At 44.7% G+C, this 17,584-nt stretch overlaps 1 protein-coding gene across 7 annotated transcripts in view; it reads left to right on the top strand.

Moving 5' to 3' along the window:
- The window catches only part of LOC147435606 (uncharacterized), a 53,143-nt gene extending 35,559 nt beyond the window's left edge, over window positions 1-17,584 (top strand). For 5 of the 7 annotated variants that reach the window (XM_086488626.1, XM_086488624.1, XM_086488625.1 and 2 more), the window contains one exon: window positions 16,828-17,584. The gene's annotated coding sequence lies outside the window, so the exon portion shown is untranslated. The remainder of the gene's footprint in view (window positions 1-16,827) is intronic. The other 2 variants (XM_086488623.1, XM_086488621.1) reach the window with 1 other exon arrangement.

Genomic DNA, 17,584 nt, shown 5'->3' with positions numbered 1-17,584 from the left:
GCTACTTGTAATCACAAGATCGTCCACATAGAGACAAACAAGTGTCACCAATCCTCCCTCACGGTAAATGTATAATTTGGGGCTGTAGAAGAACGTCAAAAGGAGTGTCGTAGGAAAGAGTCTATCTTCTATGTCTGCGAAATCTGGATCCTCGAAACCTAGAGGTTGCTCCACATACACCTTCTCCTCTGAGTTACCATTGAGAAATGCCGAAACAATATCCATCTAAAACACTGGCCACCCAAAGAAGGCAGCACGGGCAAAAACTATCCGAAAGGTCGCCATGCTCGCGGTCGGTGCAAAGGTTTCGTCATTTCCACGCCAGGTTTCTGTGAAAAGCCCTTGGCAACTAGCCTTGCCTTGTGCTTGTCCAAAGAACCATCAGATTTGTACTTGGTCTTGTAGACCCATTTGACACTATTCACCTTCCGCTTGGTAGGACGCGGAACCAACTCCCAAGTATTGTTCTTCTTGATGGAATCAAGTTATCTCTGCATGGCCAACTTCCACTTCGGTTGTGAAAGTGCCTCCTCAATTGTCAATCCTTGATCACTGTTGTTGGAATTAGGGTTGCAAAGAAATGCACACAGCTTGGAGAAGACGAAGGAAGCTCAAGGCACACAATAGAGAGTGTGTTACTTAGTGTGCAATGGAAAGATAGATAGCCCGAAGAGTGATGGGTGTATATACAATGTAGGGGGGAAAAAACCTCCCAGAGAGGGAAAAAATGCCCCGGCGGTCCCAGTGTGTTCGCACACATCACTACCACATGTATGGTAACAAATCCCCCCTGGACGAGAGCTAGCACATGAGTAAAGGGAAGTGCCATGCCTTGAGGACATGATCAGTCCACAAAGAGGAGTAAGCCCAAAGCTTTGCGGAAAGCTTCGAGCTTCTCACGAGACAAAGCCTTTGTGAAAAGATCTGCAAGGTTGTCCTGTATTGGCACATAAGCCAAGCTGATCTCTCCTGCTAAGAGCCTCTCCTTGACATAGTGGTAATGCACCTCAATGTGCTTTGTGCGAGCATGAAAAACTAGGTTCCTCGCAACTGCCAATGCGCTCTGACTATCAGTGCAGATAGTGTTGGCAGTGTCCTGTCCAACACCCAACTCAGTCATAAGGCGTCTGAGCCATACACACTCAACCGTAGCTGTAAGACTGCACTGTACTCAGCCTCACAACTCGAAGTGGCCACAGTAGGTTGCTTCTTGCTCAACCATGATATACATGAATTGCCAAGCATGAAACAAAAACCACTTGTGGACACTCGCGTGTCGAAACAACCCGCCCAATCTGAGGCCGAAAAAGCATGTAAGTATGGTGGCAATGATCCCCCCTTGGGATAGAACAAGCCAAGATGTAAAGTGCCACTAAGGTAGTGAAAAATCCTCTTGACAGCGTGCCAATTCTTAGACCCTGGGCTATGCATAAATCTGCTAACCTGTGAGACTGCAAATTGAATATCCAGCCTCGTGTTGCATACATAAATGAGGCATCCAACAACAGTTTGGTAAAGAGTGACATCAGCAGGATTGCTAGCATCATGTAGACTCAACTTCAAACCTGTTTCCATAGGAGTGACAATAGGTTTGCAATCCTCAAGTCCAAACTTACATAGCAATGTTTCTATGTAACTTTTCTGACACAAGGCAATACCACCATCACACTTGTTAAACTGTCTACCCAAGTAATGATGCAACAGTCCCAAATCTTTCATCTTGAAAGTAGCATTCAAATCAGCCTTGAATTCATCAATATGTCTCTCATTTGGTCTAGTGATCAGCAAATCATCTACATAAAGAACCACAATAAGAAGTACATCACCCTCACGCTTTACATACAATGTGCTTTCTGTTAGACTGTTATGAAAGCCTTGTTTGATCAAATGAGTGTCAGCTTTCTCTTACCAAGCACGAGGAGATTGCTTCAACCCATACAAAGCCTTCTTACATCTGCACACTTTGGCTTCTTGTCCGTCCTTGACAAAACTGTGAGGCTGCGTTACATAAACGTCTTGAAATATGTCACCATTCAAGAAAGCAGTAACAATGTCTGATTGATGTACATCCCAACCAAAATGAGCTGCCAATGCACATAGAAAACGCACAGTAGTCATACGACAAGTGAGAGCAAAAGTCTCTTCTTAATCTATGCCTTTTTGCTGTGCATAACCCTTTGCAACAAGTCGAGCCTTATGGCGATCGATCTCACCATCCGGCTAGCGTTTCAACTTGTAAACCCACTTCGTACCAATGGCCTTTTTGCCAGGAGGCAAATCACATAAAGTCCATGTGTCATTTTCTATAAGTGCATCATATTCTGATTGCATGGCAGCCATCCAATTTTTTGAATTCTGTGCTTCATCAGAAGATAGAGGTTCCTCACCATCATGTAAGCTAGACACAACCAAAGCATAACAATCTTATGCATAAGATGCATGGCGAGAGCCTGAACGAGTACGACTAGACAAAGGTGCATCCAATTTACTGTCTTTAATGTATGCACCAGCCATTTTGGCATACCTCTAGCCTGCTCATTTTCAGCCCTTTCCTCATCAAGTACATCATGTACATCTGCATCACTAATAGACTGATCTGTAACATTTTTAGAAACCCTAATAGGATGTACACTTGCCTCATTGGAATTTACATTCGTATTTCCACCACTGAAAAGTGGCAATAAAGTGTCAGAAATGTCTTGTGAGCTTATATTACTCTCTTTAGTACATGACAGCAAGGGCTGAACAGAATCTTTCACAAACACTACATCCTGTGAAACCAGAATATGCTTTGTTTGCGGATGATACAACCTGTAACCTAACCAACAAAAATACATTTGACAACCTTATCATCCAATTTTCTACGCTGTGTTTGTGACACCAAAGCATATGCGAAACAACCAAAAACATGCATGTGCTTAATAGAAGGCTTTCTATTATGCCATACTTCATATGGAGTAATAGAATGCAAAGCTTTCGTAGGACACCTGTTTAGTACATAAGTGGCACACATGATGGCCTCAAGCCAAAAAGAATGTGGCAAAGCTTGACTTTTGACCATACATCGTGCCATTTCCGTAAGTGACCTGTTTTTCCTCTCAGCAACACCATTTTGTTGAGGTGTATAAGGCACTGTACATTGGTGTTTTATCCCACGACTAGCCAGAAATGCATCAAATTCATCAGATATATACTCCCCCCTCGATCGGAACGGAGGGTGCCAGTAGTACATTTCAAGACATTTTCAGACATAGCCAGAAATTCTTTGAAGTACATAAAAACTTCGGCCTTCGCTTTAAGCGGAAATACGCATGCATGCCTGGAGTAATCATCAATGGAAGTCACGAAGTAAAGGTAATTGCCCAAGGACGGAGTTTGCATGGGCCCACAAACATCACTATGCACAAACTGCAACCTGTATGTTGCCCAACTGAACCATGGTTTGGAAACTTCGAACGCTGCATCTTACCCAAAATACAGCCTTCGCAAACATGTTTAATAGGTGCTTCAAGAGGTGGCAGAGAAGCAACCATATCAAATTTTTGCAAACGCAGCAAACTGGCAAAATTGAGATGACCAAAACGTGCATGCCAAAGTTTTGCATCTGAAATAGCCTTTGAACCTGCAACTACATTTGCAAAATTTTGTCGACACTTGTCATACAAAGTGAGCTTATACAGTCCACGGCACAAAAGCCAGATGCAAGAATTTCATCACCAAAACTGAGATCATGAACTGTACATCTATCATCCACAAATTTGACTACAACGGATAAGAGGCATTGTTGGCACAAGTGACTGAATTCCCATGAGGGACAGACTCGAGAGAGGTGAACAATTCATGATGTGAGGTAATGTGCTTTGTAGCACCACTGTCGAAATACCACACATGTGAATCCGCAGCAACTGACATGCATGCATCATGGACAACAGGATTGTAAGTGCACTCTGCACTAAAAGCCCATTCTGCATCAACATCACAACTTAGGACACTGCTTGATCAAGTGATCATTAGCTTTGCAATAATGGCAACGTATCTTCTTTTTGCCCTTATCACCAGAATTGCCAGACGAAGTGTTGCCAGTAGAAGCATTGGGAACAGAAGTTTTGCCACTTGCAGCAGAACCATAAGAAGTGGCTGCATTGCTGTTACCACCCTTTCTTTGAGAAGCAATAAAAGCCCGTTCAACTGTACGCTGTCTAGTCTTGTTTTTTCTGGAAAGTGACTCTTGCAACAGCAATGTGCATAATGCATCAAACTTGACAACTTCAGGATTTCCTTGGGTCATAAGTCTCCAAGTACTAGCAAAAGTCTGGTAAGACTCTGGTAAGGCATCAAGAACAGTCTGCACAAGGGAACTGTCTGAATGACTTCACTTGCAGAAATAAGTTGCTCATTGATATCCTTGACACCAGCAAGGAAAGTGTCCATATCATCTTCCTCATGCATAATGTTCGACTCCAGCTCTTTACGCAGCAAAGCAATTTTAGCCTCATTGCGACGTGCATAAAGACGAGCCAAAATATCCGAAGCCTGTTTTGTAGATTTTACTGAACAAATGTGAATGGTGCGCTTCACAGACAACGCAATCAATGCATGAGCCTGCGCATCCTTTACATCCCAACGAGATTGTTCTGCCGTAGGCAAAACAACTCTAATAGCACCAATCCTTGCAGTAAGACCTGCCACGTCCTCAACATCTCCTACATCCTCAGAACCAGGACGTACATCAATGCCCTGCACAATATTTCAGACGCCCTTTGATACAAGGACTTGTTGCATCATGTAAGTCCACATAGGGTATGTAACAAACCTGGACACTGCAAGTCAAGAATCTACCACGACAGCACCAAATAACCACTTCAAAACAGTTCACAATTCACAATTGATTCAACACTGGCCCAACGGAGTTCTGTGCCTAGAGATATTGGCCCCAAAGACTGGCGCCCCTTTCGGTATTTCTTTTTATATTAATCTGCAACTCAAAAGTACAAGCGAGCCTTCGGGTCTCACTCTCAGACTCTGCGTCCAGATGCTCACGAGCCCAAAAGGCCAATTTAAAGAATTTGCAAGGGATGCTAAAAGCAGAGCCCCAAAAGCTGAAAATCAAAAGCTTTTAAAATAAAGCAAAAGCCTGTTCTTTTCCCTCTCTCTCAAGCTCTCTCTCTTGAGCCAATTTAAAGCAAAAGAGCTCTCTAAAATAAAGCATCTTATTCCCAAAAGCTGCCCCTTCATTTGCGTAGAAAAATCAGCCTTGCCCTGCGTAGCTCAAAAGCAGAAGTGCCGTACACTGCTGCTACGTCAACAGCCCGCAAATCGCGTCGCAAATTCTGGGTATCCATACAGCTGCCACGTGTCATCCGTACGGCCAACCACGTTAGCATTTCCTGCAGCCACGCCATAATTAGGGTTAGGGTTTTTGCAGCCTTTTAGGGTTAGGGTTTTACTGCCACGTCATCACTTTGTGACATACCCCCCTCTTGAAAGCATTGTAATCACCCTTGATTACGTCTGCAAAACAGACAGGCCATAAACCGTCTAAGCAGACACTGACTGATAGTACCTACGTACTAGGAACACACATCTAGCACATGTACCAAATCGACAGTCACATCACACAACATCACAGGACATCACATGATGTTCAACATTCATTCGGATCTTAGACCATGATCTACCGGCAATGTAGCTAGCAATCGCATCTAGATTCTGTCGGGACCTCATCGATGCCCGATTGACTAACCCCTATTGCAACCATGTCTATTCAAGATCAATTAGACCAAAATGCTGCAGTCATTTCGTCTATCAGTTCGTGCACTTAAAAACAAGTCAAGAACAAGTCAGTTTCATATTTTCCGGAATTCCATTTCATAAAGTCATCCAGCAGAATACTATCAGCTCTCAGTATCTCTGAAGCTCAAAGAGACATTAGTAACTTTAGTATTCAAAAATCGAGGCATCTGTTGACAAAGGAGCGGAGTAACTCCTCTCTTGTACAAATCCACAGCACCAGATCTCCGGCGAAGCTGAATTCTGGGTTCCATTTGGAGTAGACTATGCTAAACCAAAAGCTTCAAGGTAAAGATTCACATTCCGAGGAATATCTGCTAGGTCTTCCTCCTCCATTCGCTTTGCATCCAATGCGAAGTAGGTCTTGAATTTAACCAAGAACCGTTAGTTCGCTTTACCTTCTTACTTTCTTTCTGTGCCAATGTCTGTTCTGGAAAGAGTATCTGCTCGTTTTCGTCCATTTCGGGTTGTTCATCATCAGACACACCGCCTTCAAAAGGTTTCAAGAGACGCACATGAAAAACATTGTGAATCCTAAAAGGAGATATCATTCATCTTTTCGGAAACACTGAAAAGGTCCACACTATGTCATGCTAACCTTACAAAGAAGCCGCTCCTTTCCCTTTTGTTTTCTTTCTCGGTCGTGCCTTCCCATAATGTAAGAGCACCCAATCCTTCTCCTTCAATTTCCAATCACGACAATGGCAATCTGTTGCCTTCTTCTGTCTTTCCTGCAATTTCTGCAAAGCCTTCCGGACGAAGTCCCTCAGTTCACAAAGTCCCTCGTGAACTGGTCGGCTTCAAAGAAAAGTCTTATCTTTCGCGCTAAGGAAGGGTAGAACCTTCGTAGCAAATTCAAAAATCTCAAATGGCATCTTCCCCATCAAAGAGTCAAACGTGTTTCTGTAGGCATATTCCACCAAGTAGTCTTCTGATCCAACCAAGAAGACTTCAAGAAATCGTGAACCACTGAATTAGCAATCACTGATTGCCCGTCAGTGTGCGAGTGGAACGAGAACTGCAATTGCGTGCCTATGTTCTCCCAAATAGCCGTCCGAAACAAACTCGTGAACCTGGGGTCCCTGTCGGAGACAATCGTCTCAGGCATGCCATGTAATTTGAAGACATGGGCAATAAATAATCGTGCCCACGTTGTGTTCTCGGGAGATGAAATCCATTGTAATACTTTCCTAGGGACGGGTGGGTACGGGTAAAAAAGGCTGTAACAATCCCTGTGCTTAATGCTTGTCAAACTTGACCTTCTAGCATACCAAGCAACTGTGCACAAACTTGTCCATATCCTTCTTGAGTCTCGGCCAAAAGACGTATCTCTCTACCCCTTTCAAGGTGGTAGCAATGCCGCGGTGACCCGTAAAAGGCGGATAGTGGCATTCGGTTAGAACCTTTTTCCTCAACGGCTGTGTAACGCACAACATGGTTTTCTTCATCAAGTAGCCATCTCGAATGGAATAACCCGCTACTATCTCCCCTTTCTGTATTCAACTGAATACATCTGCAAAATCTAATCTGAGGTGTATTGACCGACCATATCCTCGAAGTTCCTATGATGTATCGCGGAAATGGCCAGAACCAACGGCTTTCGGGGCAAAGTATTTGCCACCAATTTCTTCTGTCCCGGCACATGGACAATCCGGAAGTAAACCGTGACAAGAAGTTTTGGCCACCGTATCTTTTTTTTTTCAGATAGTTGCTTCCGTGACAAGAAGTAGCGTAAACTTTGATGGTCTGTAAAGACAGTAAAATTTGCTCCGAGTAGGTAGTGCCGCCACTGAGTAAGGGCATGGATAACCGCCAAAAGCTCTTTCTCATAAATCTGTACTATCATTTCCGGCCTTGAGAACAATCGGCTCTCGTAAGCAATGACATGGCCTTATTGCATTAAGACCGCACCCAGACTACGACCACAAGCATCACAATATACTTCAAAAGACTTCTGCAAGTCCGGCAAAGTCAAAACTGGTCCCGTAGTCAATTTCTCTTTCAAAGTCTGAAAGGCAGTCACCTCTGTGGGTCCCCACGAGAAAGGGACTCCTTTCTGTGTCAAGATATGCAAAGGGGAAGCAACCTCTGCAAACTTTCGAATGAACTGCCTGTAGTACGAACACAGTCCCAAGAAGCTTCTAACTTCATAGACATTCTTCAAATCGTGCCAATCACGGATAGTCTCTATCTTGGCCGGATCCATTTGCACTCCTGCTGCTGCTGACACAATGTGTCCCAAAAAGTGTATCTCTGGTAGAAAAAATTCACTTTTCTTTGCATTAATCACTAACTTGTGATCTCGTAATGCCTGAAAGACCTGAAGCAAATGATCTCTGTGTTGTGCCTCATTCTTGGAGAAAACAATGATGTTGTCAAAGAAAGTGCCAACAAATAGCTTGTACTCTCGAAAAATCTTTTCCATCATCCGGTTAAATGTCGCAGGAGCATTGGTTAAGCCAAAAGGCATCACCAAAAACTCAAATAACCCAAAAGTCGTCCGAAATGCTGTCTTGTAGGCGTCTCCCGGCGCGATTCTGATCTGATGATATCCACTCTTCAAATCAATCCTGCTAAAGCACGAGGATCCCTGTAATGTGTCGAGTATATCATCGGTCCGGTAGTCAAACCACGGCGTTGTTCTTGTGGTACCAAGGGATTTCGAGTAGAACGTCTCAACCTTCCAAGGCAATTATGTAAAACTCCGCGTGCCCCAAACACCCCTATCATTGCAAATGAAGTTTGCCAATGCTCGGTGTAATGGCAACATCCCGTCCGGGTGCCACTCGAACTACCTCCGCCTGTGGCCTCAGCCTGTCGGGCGTAATTCCAAATCGAGCCGCCATTTCACAAGGAGTTGGCCTTGGCTCCTTCGAAAGAGCTTCCTGATCTTTGCTTTTGCCCTAAAAACGGCAAATTGCACTTTCATTTACTTAATTTGGTTTAGGCTCCATGCGATGTGGTGCCAGATCTGCTTTTTATCTGCCTTTTCTGTCACGTCTCTCAGTTGCTTTAGAACTTTGTGGCCTTTCTTCATCCCGTTCATTCGGTGCCTTTCTAGGGCACTTCACGGAGATATGTCCAGTTTTCCCGCATTCAAAGCACTTCCCCTCCTTTATGTAGCGAGCCCGCTCCTGAGGAGTAAGCTTGGGTGGTGCATCCTTCTTTTCTGGGTTGCTCTTTCTCTTTCTACTTTCATTTGTCGAAGTCTGTTCAACTCTTTGTGTCATGATCTCATCGGTGGGGTAAGTCAGACTGCCAGAGTGGATGGCAAAATCCCGTTTCGCATGACTCATCAACTCCTGAACAGAAGCTGACTTTTGTTCCAAGCAGCGATCTCGGATCTCTGTAGGTAGACCCAAGGTGAACCGCTCAATCTGTTCTTGAACGAGATCTTCTTAAATGAAGAGGCGGGTAGAAAAGAGCTCCAAAATCTCTCGCAATAAGCGTCCATTGTATCTTTCTTGGTCATCCGAAGATGGTTCCAAGCAGTTCGTATATCACGTTCATACTCTTGAGTCAACCTAGAAGAAATAAAAAGCCTCTTGAATTTCAGCCATTTAACTGGCGCAGTCTTGCTTAATATAAGCGTGGACCACCAAGTTCGAGCATTCCCCTTAAAGTAAGAGGCAGCTCTCCGAATCTTAAGAGTGCTCTGAGTAACGCCCTCCCGCGAAAGCGATGTCAAACTACTGTACAAAAGACAAAGCCTTTGAAGCATCTCTATAACCAGAAAACGTGTCAAATCTAATTGACTGTCCACCTTCCTTAAACTCTCGAACTTTCTTGCTTTTGTCTTCTAGAAAGTCATACTGGTTGGCTTTGTAAAAATTCTTCTTCTTTGCATAAAAGTTGCTATCGTCAGAGTTTGAACTGTCTGTAGACGAGTCCTCTGTAGAACTGTCACTCACGGGACGAGATGTAGACTTCTTTGCCTTTTTTTTTCTTGCCCTTTTCGAAGGGTTGTTTCTTGCTTCGCTTTTTTCCTTTGCGGTCTTCTTCGCTCGAGTCAGATGAGCTAGAAGAGCTGTCAGAAGAAGAAGAAGAACTGGGTACTTCTTGAAATCAAACATGCTTCTTCTGTTTCTTTGCCTTTTCAAATGTCGACTGACGACCCAAATAACCCTCTCGACGCTCCGTCCGAGTAGGCCGAGGTGGGCCATACTCCTTGCCGAAATCTTCGTTGTGATCCCTTCCCGCATCTCCGGATATAGAGGGAGTCGATTGATCCTTGCGTGAAGCCATAGGTGCCGGGGAAAGAAAATTTGGGATCGGATTTCCCGTAAAAGAGAAATCGGCCGTGCTGTGATACCATAAACAAACTTGGACACTCCAAGTCAAGAATCTACCACGACAGCACCAAATAACCACTTCAAGACAGTTCACAGTTCACAATTGATTCAACACTGGCCCGACAGAGTTCCGTGCCTAGAGATATTGGCCCCAAAGACTGGCGCCCCTTTCGGTATTTCTTTTTATATTAATCTGCAACTCAAAGTACAAGCGAGTCTTCGGGTCTCACTCTCAGACTCTGCGTCCAGATGCTCACAAGCCCAAAAGGCCAATTTAAAGAATTTGCAAGGGATGCTAAAAGCAGAGCCCCAAAAGCTGAAAATCAAAAGCTTTTAAAATAAAGCAAAAGCCTGTTCTTTTCCCTCTCTCTCAAGCTCTCTCTCTTGAGCCAATTTAAAGCAAAAGAGCTCTCTAGAATAAAGCATCTTATTCCCAAAAGCTGCCCTTTCATTTGCAAAGAAAAATCAGCCTTGCCATGCGTAGCTCAAAAGCAAAAGTGCCATAGCTGCTGCCACGTCAGCAGCTCGCAAATCGCGCCGCAAATTCCGGATATCCGTACAACTGCCACGTGTCATCCGTACGGCCAGCCCCGTCAGCATTTCCCGCAGCCACGCCAGAATTAGGGTTAGGGTTTTTGCAGCCTTTTAGGGTTAGGATTTCACTGCCACGTCATCACTTTGTGATAGGGTAATTGTCGCCATTCAATCTGTCCTCAACAACAAACATCTTGAACACATCTGTGTTGTTGTTAGCCATGGTAAATGCTGCACCTGACGTGAAAACTGCCCAAAAAGAGAAGAAACGAAGTGGGAACAACACGTGCTATATAGCACAAACCATAGAAGACTGTAAGGCGCCTGTTATGCAGAAAACGGCACCGACAAATTCTGCACAAAATGACGAAATAGCCTGTGCAGTACTGCCGCACTGGAAACGGAGGCCGAAATGAGTTCGAGTCAGAAATCTGAACAGACTCAGCTCTACGATCTCCCCCGAAATTTTTGTCGACCTGCAAACGCTCGTTAAAGCTCACTGAAATCGGAGAAAATGAGCAGGCGTGTGCTAGAGCTGCTGGCGACTAAGCCCGGGAGGACGCAACCTGCTCTGATATCAATTGTTGGAATTAGGGTTGCAGAGAAACGTACACAGCTTGGAGAAGACGAAGGAATCTCAAGGCACACAATAGAGAGTGGAGTGATGGGCGTATATACAATGCACGGGGGATAAAACCTCCTAAAGAGGGAAAAAATGCACCGGCGGTCCTAGTGTGTTCGCACATATCACTACCACATGTATATGGTAACAACTGTCAACATCAAAGCATAGTTCACTTGTAATAAAGTCCCATCTGCCTCAACAATTCAAAGTTACTGAGATTGTCGTATAGTAACGGCTTCAGGGCAATCGGGTGGAAAATTTGAAGTCGCTTCATCTCGCAAGGTCTCCAATAGCCACTTCGGTAACTTGTCCGAATTGCTCCTTGTGGGAAGAGCTACTAGTATATTTGGCTCTCACTCTGCACTATGATGAGAACCACTATCAATCTGCATTATCTAAAATGGGTGCATACTCCTCCAAAGCCTGAGGGACAGGGGTAGGAGGAGAGGGTTCATCAAGAGGCAAGACAGAATCTGGGTCTCCTGTAAAAAACTGCTGATGTGTCAAAGCCCTGAAGAATGGAGCCAACTTACAGATGCCGGCCGAGGGGCCTAAACCCTAAAAAGAACAAGTAACAGAAGAAGAAGTCCTACCAACTTATGGGGACCTGTCTGATGGAGCCCCATTCGACATAAAGGAAATAAAGCAAGACTCACACACACACACACACACACACACACACACACACACACACACACAAAAGAACTTGCGAAGTAGGCTGATGATGTGGCAGATATCCGAAAATCACACTAGTTGATGATGTGGCAGAACTGTACGGATTTCCGCTTTTTACACTGGCGGTGCTGACGTGACAAGACTGTACGGATTTCGGTAAAATGCACTGACAACTTTTTGGCTTTGCTTTTGGACCAGATGCTTTTGAGTTTGAAGGCTTTTCACTGTAATTGCTTTTTAGGCCAAGGGCCTTTAAATATGAGGTTAGGTCTCATTCTCTGGCATGCTTCCTAGAGAAGGTGCAGAGTTTGGAGTACTGGCTTGTACTGCGTTGATGCATTATAAAGAAATACCGAAAGGGGTGCCAAGGTTCGGGGCCAATACTCTCTGGGGTGGAATTTCACCACTCCGTGTCGTCGCGTGTTGTCTCTCTCTCTCTCTCTCTCTCTCTCTCTCTCTCTCTCTTTCAGTTTTAGTTGTTATTGAAGTGCTAAAAGTCTGTTCACTGTGTTCTTTTCTATTGGCACGTGGTGCCTGTCTTGTGACAAAGGTATCAAAGCATCAGGCGTGTGTTTTTCTGAAAGCATACCGGTCCTACAAAAGAGCAAATAGAGCTATTGGAATTTTATTTGAGGTATCTTCGGCCTCCGACCCCGGACTTATTAGCCACTCCCACCCTTACTTCATCGCGCATTGAACGCGCTTCCGCCTTCACCGCTCGTGTCTTACAAGGCATAAGCCATTAAGATCACTTGCAAGAGAAGGATCCAAGATTTGTTTCAGTTGCTGTTCTTCTCAGAGACAATACCATGCAGATGTTAATAGCTACCAAGCAGCATACTCCCAAGTACTTTGCAAGCTTTCAAGAAAAATTTTGCCTGAAGTTATATGGTTTCTGACATCTTCCTTCAGAGTGCAACTTCTGGCAGAGTGGGGTATCCTGAAATGCTTCCCATGGAAATCCTAGCAGATTATAGCTTGAGATTTATCGACATCTCTCAGTAGATGTCTCTTCACGAGCGGATGACCTTGGAGGTCCCGTGCGATTGCTACCTTGGGTCCTGGGACTACCATCACCGTCAAAGAAACACTGTTTGTCCAAGAGCTGATGGACCATGCTATGCTCGGCTACGACCCTATGGAATGAACCTAACCCTAATTTTTTGATCCAGGTTTCATGATGGAAAGTCAGTCGACTTTTTGAGCCCGGCTGATGTTGAGATTGCTTTTTAAGTTTGAGTTTTGTTTGAACTTGTTTGGTGATCCTGTTTGGAATGTGTTTGAAATGGATGGTATATGTTTTGAACCTGTCTTGGTGCCGATTTGAAATGTTTGACTCTGGTTTTAATACTGGTTTCATTGATTGGTGATTTTACTCCCGGGTGGACAAGTGAGAAATACTGTTTTGGTATTGTTTGAACCTCGGAACGACGCAAGCCGATGCCTGGGGAGCGTTTGGTTGTATGCTTGTAAAATAATTGTTGTTGTGACTCCTGTCCCGGACCTGGATGGTTATGTGGGAGGAGTATTAAGAAGTCTGAGCAGTGGTTACTCTCAGCACCTCCAAACGATGCAAGCTGCGGTCTGGAGGGCGTTTGGTTGTAAAAGGTCTCTATATCTCCCAGCCCGGACCTTTTTAGGTTATGCGGGAGGATTGATGAGGGAGTCGTTGAATATCTCTCGGCCCCGGACCTTGTTAGGTTATGCGGGAGGAGTGTTCATTGGCGACTTTATGTTTCTATGTCTTGTAACATGCATATGCGAGCATTTGTGTTGCATTGTGATGTGCCAACTATTGAATATTCCTAATTGGATGAGATTGCTTGGGTATGTAATTTTAGTGCATCAAGACACTCGTGGAAGATCAGTGCGGTTTGGGTGTGATGGCTAATTTTACTACGCCGGAATATCAAGAGTTCCGATGTGGACGAAAGGAGAAGGTAACTCCTTGATCAAAAGAGCCGAAAGGAGAAGCTAACTCCTTAACAAAAAGAGCAAACTAAATGTCCCTCGAAATGACCCTCGAGAATTTTTGAGCTAACTAAAGTTGTTTTACAGTTATGGTGTAAATTGCGGACGATCACTCTCTTTCAAGAAGGGAGGGGCCTAGACCCTAAAAAGAACAAGTAACAGAAGAAGAAGTCCTACCAACTTATGGGGACCCCGTTCGATGGGGCCCCAAGTGACATAAAGGAAATAAAGCAGGACTCACACACACACACACAGAAGAACTTGCGAAGCAGGCGAATGATGTGGCATATTTCCAAAATCATGTTGGCTGATGACGTGGCAGAACTGTACGGATTTCCGCTTTTCACAATGGCGGTGCTGACGTGGCAGGATTGTACGGATTTCCATAAATTGCACTGGCAGCTTTTTGGCTTTGCATTTGGACTAGATGCTTTTGAGTTCGAAGGCTTTTCAGTGTAATTGCTTTTTAGGTCAAGTGCCTTTAAATATGAGGTTAGGGCTCATTCTCTGGCATGCTTCCTGGAGAAGGTGCAGAGTCTGGAGTGCCGGCTTGTACTGTGTTGATGCAATATAAAGAAATACCGAAAGGGGCGCCCAGGTTCGGGGCCAATATTCTCTGGGGTGGAATTTTGCCACTCCGTGTCGCGTGTCGTCTCTCTCTCTCTCTCTTTCAGTTTCAGTTGTTATTGAAGTGCTAAAAGTCTGTTCAAGCTGTTCTTTTTTATTGGCACGTGGTGCCCGTCTTGTGACATCTCCAAGTATCGGCAAATCAGGGGTTGTCGTGGAAGACTCGGGAGCGGAAGCCACCTCTGAAGGTAAAAACTTGTCGAAGACAATATCATGGTTGAGTGACATCCTTCTTCTTTGGATCATAAAGTCGAAATATCCCTCAGAAAGAGTATTGTAGCTGACAAAAAAATATTCTTCTGGACTTGGGGTCAAACTTCCCCCTCTGCTCCTTCTGTACATGGACATATGCATCGCTCTCAAACCAAAGATCCGAAAATGGGAGACGTCCGGCTTCTTACCAAAATCAGCTTCGAACAGGGTCTTCCCTAGAACTGAAGAGGTTGAAGATCGGTTTATGGTATGAACTTCTGTTGCAACTGCCTCCGCCTATAAAGACTTTGGCAAGTCTCGATGCTCAAGCATGGTCCGTGCCATTTCTACCATTGTCCTACTCTTCTGCTCCACAACTCCATTCTTTGAGGGGGATACGGTATTTGCAAGCTCTTGCTTGATGCCATTGTCCACACAAAACTGACTAAATGCTTTGGAGGTAAACTCCCCACCTTTGTCCGATCGAATAGTCTTGAACACTTGCAAATCTTGATGCCGATGCTGGACAACAATGAAGCACTCGATGACGGCGAGGGAATGGCCGAGGTGAGGGCTCAATGGGCTGCCGAAGTACTGGACCGCATCTGTCGTGGACTAACGCTCGCAGATCTCACACCACACCGGCGGCGATGGGCTGAAAACTGAAAACATTGGCCTGATCTGCTGCAATTGTTGGCGCTAGGGCTGGAATCTGTGAATGCTGGCTGATCTGCCCCTAAACGCTTGGGGGAAATGCAAGCTGAAAACGCTGGCTGAGCTCTGCTTTTTAAAAGCACTTCCTCTACTTGACTGAAAACGCTGGGCTGAAGGTCCCTTATATAGGTGAGGGTTAGGCCTTATAAATTTCATTAGACCTGGGTAGGGCGAGTGTCCACCAGGTTTTCGAACAAATAAATCAATAAATTGATTTATCTTGAAAATGAACAGGGGTATCCAAACTGGGTGAAACTGTCGCACATCTCATCATCCGGAAATCCGATCGACACGGGGCATGGCTCGTTGGATTCCTCTAGAGATACTTAAATGGGATACACTTTGGAGTATGTGTAAATGTCCCATAGAGCTAACAACCAAGTGCCAAGACAATGAATTATGAGAGTAGAGAGGGGGCTTGAGCCTCGAACAATGAAGGTTGAGGAGGCCAAGCTTGAGGCCCTCCTTTTGTAAGCTATGGGGGACTCCGAAAGTGGCCCTAGAGGAGCCCAAAAGCTATGGTGAAAATGGCCCATGAAAATGGCCCTAAATGGGTGCTAGGATATTCCCAAAAAATGTGCTGCCCTTTTTTGTCAAAAAAAAAAAGGTTGGCTGTTCCCTGTCCCGTTACAAACAGCTGTCCATTCCAAACGCCATTCGGAACGGCGTCCCCTCTAATCCTACCATTTAAGCCATCCATCCCTTCCATTGCGGACCCGTCCGATTCGGGGAATGGCCGTTCCCCGTTCCCCATTCCCTTGTTTCTATGGGCTTGATAGCTCGAGGGAAAAGGTAGTCACACAAATGGCTACTCTAGTGGTACTTCCCTTTGAAGAATGACCATCGAGTGTCTCACATTACATAGCTTCTCTTTGTTGCTGAAGATAATTAGCAGGTGATATTGTGAAACTTTGTGTATAGGTTTCGTGTAACCATCATGACAAGTGGTTGGCTGCTTTCAAATGAAAAATAACAGACGTAAAATCAGGTGTAGGGGGTATCATCAACTTGATTAGCTAGGCTCCGAGGCTGATAAAAAGGGCATATATAAAGTTTACTTTGGGCATGAAAATTATACAGAGCTTATTCGAGGCCCGGGGTTTTGGGGGGGGGGGGGGGGGGGGGGGGGTGTTGAGCAGGGATGGGGAAGAGCCCATTCTTTGATCCCCAAGCTAGCGTTGATGCTAGTCTTCTCTGTGTCTGGCTCTGATTGAGTGATTTGTGTTCAAGAATCAGTATTTTAATATTTTTGTGGGCCCTTGCTTTGTGACATCAAAAAGGAGGAATATTAGGAACAAAAAGGTCATCTACAAGGCATCCTGCCTTACATAGTTTGTGCAAATATTTTCAGCTTCTCTTTGTTGTTGAAGATGATGAGCAGTTGATATCGTGAAATTTTGCCTACAGGTTAAATGATCAATTTGAGGGGGCTCTTGGTTTGGGGGGAGGTAGCGGTGAAAAGGGCGGGGGAAGTAATGGTGCTCTGCGGTCCTGTATTAAAGCTGCAAGTTTCTTTTGGTGTAGATCCCTTACAAGCTACAACAGAGATGGACATTGTGTCCCAGGAGACATATTATACAGCGCTGCTCCATGGGAACTGCATGAGGAGGCAGAGATTTGGTTTTGGACCTAAGCTTTTCTCAATCAATGTAAGGTTGAATGAGAGGTTGCTGTCAATGGATGGCAGTGCTGCACCATTGGCCAGTTTCTGAGTTGGAAGAAATGAGCACAGATGCCTGTACTAAGAGAACTGCATAGTTGGGCGGGTTTTGCTTGCAATTCTTGAAATTAACCCTAGCCTTTTGTTATCATAATCGACCTAAGTGGTGATCACCCTCCAGAAGATAGCAATGCCATCCTACATGCTACAACCATTTAGGCCATCAGACCGATTTCATAATGATTCAAAAGCAGGTGTCTTTGAGATGTGCGATGTTGACAGGTACGCGGTCTCCTCATATGCTTTTATCTAATCAACTATGGCCATTCGAGCTTTGATTACCAGAAAAACAGTCGGCTCTTTCGTGCTTGGAATTCCTACTCCATCGAAATGCACCACAAGGGGTTCCCTTTGTTGTATTAGTATTCTCTGCTTGGCTAAAATAGCCAAAAAAGGGGTTGGTTTTTTGTACTAATTATTCTTGGTGTATGCTTCATTGCTCCA

This window comes from Adiantum capillus-veneris, chromosome 18, assembly GCF_014529385.1.
Source record: "Adiantum capillus-veneris isolate H3 chromosome 18, ASM1452938v2, whole genome shotgun sequence".
Classification (NCBI taxonomy): Eukaryota; Viridiplantae; Streptophyta; class Polypodiopsida; order Polypodiales; family Pteridaceae; genus Adiantum; species Adiantum capillus-veneris.
The sequence above is the reverse complement of the archived record's forward strand: the minus strand, read 5'-3'. Positions and strand labels throughout refer to the sequence as shown.